This window comes from Cebus imitator, unplaced genomic scaffold, assembly GCF_001604975.1.
Source record: "Cebus imitator isolate Cc_AM_T3 unplaced genomic scaffold, Cebus_imitator-1.0 Scaffold1080, whole genome shotgun sequence".
NCBI classification, from domain to species: domain Eukaryota; kingdom Metazoa; phylum Chordata; class Mammalia; order Primates; family Cebidae; genus Cebus; species Cebus imitator.
Genome location: NW_016108395.1, coordinates 39,171 through 45,318, shown reverse-complemented (window position 1 = coordinate 45,318; position 6,148 = coordinate 39,171).

The window sequence follows — 6,148 nt, the reverse complement described above, 5'->3', positions numbered from 1 at the left end:
CCATGTTGGCCAGGATGGTCTCGATCCCCTGACCTCATGATCCACCCGACTCACCCTTCCAAAGTGGTGGGGTTACAGTCATGAGCCACTGGGCCTGGCCTAACCTTTTTATTTTATTTTATTTTTATACGGGTCTTGCTATTTTGCCAGGTCTGGTCTCAAACTCTTGATCTCAAGCAATTTTTCTGCCTGAGCCTCCCAAAGTGCTGGGAGTATAGGTGCGAGGCACCATACATGACTCAAGTTCTTTCTTTCTTTCTTTTCTGTTTTGAGACAGAGTGGGGCCCTCTTACCCAGGCTGGAGTTCATTCTCGGCTCACTGCAACCTCCACCTCCCTGGTTCAATTCATTGCCTTGCCTCAGCCTGCCGAGTAGCTGGGAATACAGGCGCCCACCACTGTGCCCAACTAATTTTTGTGTTTTTATTAGAGATGGAATTTCACTATGTTGGCCAGGCTGGTCTTAAACGCCTGACCTCAAAGTGATCCTCCCACCTCGGCCTCTTATGCTTGGATTACAGGGTGAGCCACACCCGGACCGCTTCTGTCTTTTAAGGGAGATGTTAGTCTGTTGTGATAAGGTCTTATGGTTGAAGTACAAATACAGCCTCATACAGATCTGTTGTTGGAAAAGGAAGGCGTATTTAACAGTTTTTCAGATAATGGTGGGTGTTCTTCTTTGATGCCACAGCAAAACTCAGCAAATGGTAGTTTTGTGGAGTGGAGTCTGAGATTGTTGCCAGAAACCTCACAGTTGCAGAGCCAGGGAGGTCTGTGAATAGGCCCTGCAGAATGGCTTTCGGTGCTGCTCTCTGTCCTCACGTGGTGGACAGAGAACCCGAGGGAGCCCTCTGGTGTTTTTTGTAAAAGGTTACTAATCCTGCTGGATCAGGGCCCCACCCTCATGGCCTCACTGAACCTTAGTCACTTCTGTAAACGCCTCATCTCCAGATACAGTTGCGTTGGGGGTTAGGGTTGACTGTAACAGTTAATATCACCACCGACCTCATCACAAGTTTTGTAAACGTTGGAAATTTGGCAAGCTCATGTTGTCAAACCCGTTTGTCAAAGTCTTGAGTTCTACGGTTGCAGCAGTTAGGTCAGCTGTTTCCTCTGAAGTAGCAGCCCCCCTTGCCTGCCTGCGAGGCTTCTGTCTGAGCGGCTGTAGTTGGCCAGCACTCTTGAGGTGAAAGGACAGGAAGGGTCCCCTTGCCTCGCCATCCATTCCACGCATGCTTCCCTGAAGGAGCCGTCTTGGGAAGGGTCCCCTTGCCTCACCACCCATTCCACACATGCTTCCCTGAAGGAGCCGTCTTGGGAAGGGCCCCCTCACCTCACCACCCATTCCATGCCTACTTCCTTGAAGGAGCCCCTCACCCTGGTAGGCAGCAGCTGCTCTGCTTCCCATGCCCTCATACAGAACATGGAGGTGTCTGCTCAGGATGTGACTTCACAGAATGTGCCCACTGCCTTCTGAAGTGAAGCTGGGGAGTTTGCTTTTGGTCTGTGAGGGATGGGCAGTGGTGCCCTGGCTGTGGCTTCCAAGGGCACTGGGCTGTTGCCGGCTGCTGGTGCGGCACCATCAGTGTGAGTGTCAGTGAGGCCTAGCACAGAGACCACGGCTTAGTGCTCTTCGGACAGGGCTTCACCTGGGGCAGCCAGTGGCCTTGTGACCACTGTGTCAGCCCTCCCACCCGCATACTCCTGGCGGTCATGGGCATACAGAATCTGTTCTGTCCGTCGGGTCCTGTGAGAACTAAAGGGGTTCTCTGTATGGACGTTCTACCTGGGGAAGGGCTGGGAATGGGCCGGGAGGTTCTTTGTNGTTGCAGCAGTTAGGTCAGCTGTTTCCTCTGAAGTAGCAGCCCCCCTTGCCTGCCTGCGAGGCTTCTGTCTGAGCGGCTGTAGTTGGCCAGCACTCTTGAGGTGAAAGGACAGGAAGGGTCCCCTTGCCTCGCCATCCATTCCACGCATGCTTCCCTGAAGGAGCCGTCTTGGGAAGGGTCCCCTTGCCTCACCACCCATTCCACACATGCTTCCCTGAAGGAGCCGTCTTGGGAAGGGCCCCCTCACCTCACCACCCATTCCATGCCTACTTCCTTGAAGGAGCCCCTCACCCTGGTAGGCAGCAGCTGCTCTGCTTCCCATGCCCTCATACAGAACATGGAGGTGTCTGCTCAGGATGTGACTTCACAGAATGTGCCCACTGCCTTCTGAAGTGAAGCTGGGGAGTTTGCTTTTGGTCTGTGAGGGATGGGCAGTGGTGCCCTGGCTGTGGCTTCCAAGGGCACTGGGCTGTTGCCGGCTGCTGGTGCGGCACCATCAGTGTGAGTGTCAGTGAGGCCTAGCACAGAGACCACGGCTTAGTGCTCTTCGGACAGGGCTTCACCTGGGGCAGCCAGTGGCCTTGTGACCACTGTGTCAGCCCTCCCACCCGCATACTCCTGGCGGTCATGGGCATACAGAATCTGTTCTGTCCGTCGGGTCCTGTGAGAACTAAAGGGGTTCTCTGTATGGACGTTCTACCTGGGGAAGGGCTGGGAATGGGCCGGGAGGTTCTTTGTGGACTTGAAGCCCCAGGATGAGTCTAGGCAGGAGCTGGGGTGGAGGGGAAGCCAGTGCTGACATCCTGAGAGAATGCGAGGGAGGGTTCAGGAAGGTGGATGCTGAGAGTGATCCCCGGGGCCTGGTGGAGTCTGAGCAGGCAGCTGTAACCTCAGTGGTGAAGAGGCTCCCATGAGGGGGGTGTAGGGATTTGAAAGCAGCGCTGGAGAGGGTGTCGTCTCTTCCTTCCGGGGAGTTATGTGCCCTGTTTCTACTTCCTGGCAGGCTGCACAGGCTCAGCATCCAGCTGTGCATTCACACAGCACTCTTGTTCCCGTTCATGATGGTGATTTCTCTGGTTACTCATTTTTGACCCAGTGGGAATCGACAGCTTCTCCATTATATTTATGAAGCATCCATCTGTTTGCGTACTTTTCTTCTTCTTTTTTAATTTTTAATTTTGAGACAGAGTCTCGCTGTGTCGCCCAGGCTGGAGTGCAGTGGTGTGGTCTCGGCTCACTGCAACTTCTGCCTCCTGGGTTCAGGTGATTCTCCTGCCTCATCCTCCCGAGTAGCTGGGACAATAGGAGGCACGCAGCTTATTTTTAGTGGAGACGGTGTTTTGCCATGTTGCCCAGGCTGGTCTTGAACTCCTGGCCTCAAGTGATCTGTCCTCCTTGGCCTTCCAAAATGCTGGGATTGGGTGTGAGCCCCTGTGTCTGGCCTGTTTATGTAGTTTCCTGAGGGTTTTTTTTTTTTTTAAATCAGGAATAAATGTCAGATTTTACCAAATGATTTTCAGGTTATGTTTTTCCTCTTTGACGAGGCGGGTGGACCACTTGAGGTTGGGAGTTTGCGACCAGCCTGTCCAACATGGTGTAACCCTGTCTTTACTACAAATAAAAAAATTAGCCAGGCATGATGGTACTTGCCTGTAGTCCCAGATACATGGGAGGCTGAGGCAGGAGAATCGCTTGAACCACAAGGCGGATGTTGCAGTGAGCTGAGATTGTGCCACTGCGCTCCAGCCTGGGTCACAGAGTGAGACTCCATCTCAGAAAAATAAAAAAATAAATGAATTTTGGTGTATGGTGCTAGATGGTATGAAGTGTGGGTTAGGGAACTGTTTTCCCATATGGATATGCAAATGCTCCAGCACCACACATTGAAAAGACCGTGGCCAGGCACGGTGGCTCTGTCTCCAAAAGAAAAAAAAGCCCATTCTCTCCCCCACTGAGTTGCATTGATGACTTTGTGATAAATCAAGTGCCTGTACAGTGTCTCCCTTCTCTCACCGAGTCATGCCACACTGTCACAATTGTTCCACGTTACACGTGAGTCCGACGTGTTGCAAGTCTTCCAGCTTTGTAAGTTTTCATTGTATGTATATAAGTTTAAGAGTAAAATTATTTTTTCGGCAACTGACAGGTTTTATTATTATTTATTTTAGAGATAGAGTTTTGCTCTTGTTGCCCAGGCTCGAATGCAATGGCGCAAACTCAGCTAACCATGACCTGCACCTCCTGGGTTCAAGTGGTTCTCCTGCCTCAGCCTCCCGAGTAGCTGGGATGGCAGGTGCCTGCCACCACGCCCAGCTATTTTTTGTATTTTTAGTAGAGACAGGATTTCACCATGTTGACCAGGCTGGTCTCCAACTCCTGACCTCAGGTGATTGACCTGGCTTGCCCTTCCAAAGTGCTGGGATTACAGGCGTGAGCCACCGTGCCCGGCCCTGGCTTACATTTTCCTTCTGATTGGGAAGGTGTTCTGTCATTTGGCTCACCCTACCTCCCGCGGGAAACCTTCAGTCCTCTCTTGGTTTTTTCTCTGCCAGCTTTGACGATGTTTCATTCCCGCTGGTTTTGAGCAGTTTGACGAGGACGTTCTGTGGTGGACACGGACACTGTGTAGTCTTTGAGGCCGGCCTCTTCCATATTCRTTTCAGGCMSCTCCATATCTTTTTGTGGCTCAACAGCCTATTTCTTTCTTTCTTTCTTTTCTTCTTTTGAGATGGAGTCTCCCTCTTGTTGCCCAGGCTGGAGTGCAGCAGCATGATCTTGGCTCACCGCAACATCTGCCTCCTGGGTTCAAGTGATTCTCCTGCCTCAGCCTCCCGAGTAGCTGGAACTACAAGTGTGTGCCACCACACCCGGCTAATTTTTGTACTTTTAAGTAGAGAGGAGGTTTCTCCATGTTGGTCAGGCTGGTGTCGAACCGCTGGGGTTACAGGCGTAAGCCAACACACCCGGCTCCTCCTCCTCTTTTGAAGTAGATTTTTACAGAATTCTGAGTGAACAATTTTTTTTTCTTTTGGCTTGTTAAAGTTCTATTCATGCCTGCTCTCTCTTATTTCTGATGAGAAATTTTCTCATTCTTTTGTTTTCCTTAATATATGTAGGGGGAACCCTGAAAGTGCCCCTGCAAGGGTCTGGAGCCTCAGCCTGTTCCCATATAAATACTGATTTAGAAAAGAATTAGAAAGGTAGGCACATAGTTATTCCTTCATATAATTGTATATAATCTTACAGTTACCTATAAAGATATATACTCAATATAACCTTTAACCTTACTAATGACTCTCGGGTTATGAAGCATGAAACTGCGGTGACACTGTGAACAAAGTGACCCTAAGTCATGATGCTCTTAAGCCCTCTGTCACGCCCGCATAGGGCTGCTGGAGGCTCCTTGGCTGTGCGGCAGCTCCCGCCCTGGGGAAGCATCTGCTATGTAGCCAGCTAGGGGAGGAGGCATCCAAAATGGCTGAGGTGTCTCCTTCCTGGGGAAGGCAGGAGAAAACTCCGCTCCTCCAAGCTCCTGCGGTGGGCCTGACGGCTGTCAGGGAGGCCCGCAGACATCTGGGGGCTTAATTGTCTCTATGAGATGCTGGCTTCAGCGGTCACATTCCACGTCCACTCTGACGCCCTGCTTCTGCACCTGGTTTCTCTTTTTCTTAAAAGGTAAGAATAATAGTAACATAATCTTAATGTCCTTGATATTTCTGACAAATACGTGAAGAGTGCTGACACATTCGGTTTTCTCCTGGCCTTGGCTTCGTGAAAGTCCTGGGCCCCCTGTCTCCAAGACACGAGATTTACCTGACCCTGTCACCGACCACCGTTACCTCCCCTGACCTTCCCCACGACCTGCTTTGTGCTCAATAAATTAAGTCAGAGCATCCAGGCCCTCAGGGCCACTGCAGGTCTCTGCACTTTGGCTGGCAGTGAACCCCCAAACTCTCTTCTCTCTCTCTGTGTCTGTGTCTTTTATTTCTACAGTTTCTCATCGCTGCACCTGCAGGGAGGGGCTCACAGAACTCTATAGGGCTGGACCCTATAAATATGAAATCTCTTTGGACCGTATACATGATTTTCTTATATATTTTGGACTTTGACAGTTTGTGATGTACCTGGGTCTAGTTTTCTGAACTGAGTGACATCAGCCTGAGGGCGTGTGCATTTTAACAGATTTTGAAGTCTTGACCATTATTTCTGAAAATGTTTGTTTTCTTTTTGTTCCTTAGAGTTCCATTTCTGGGAGAATATTTCTCAAATTTTTCTGATTTCCTGCTCTGTCTTCCTTTTGGGTCTCTGGTATATGTGCCACGT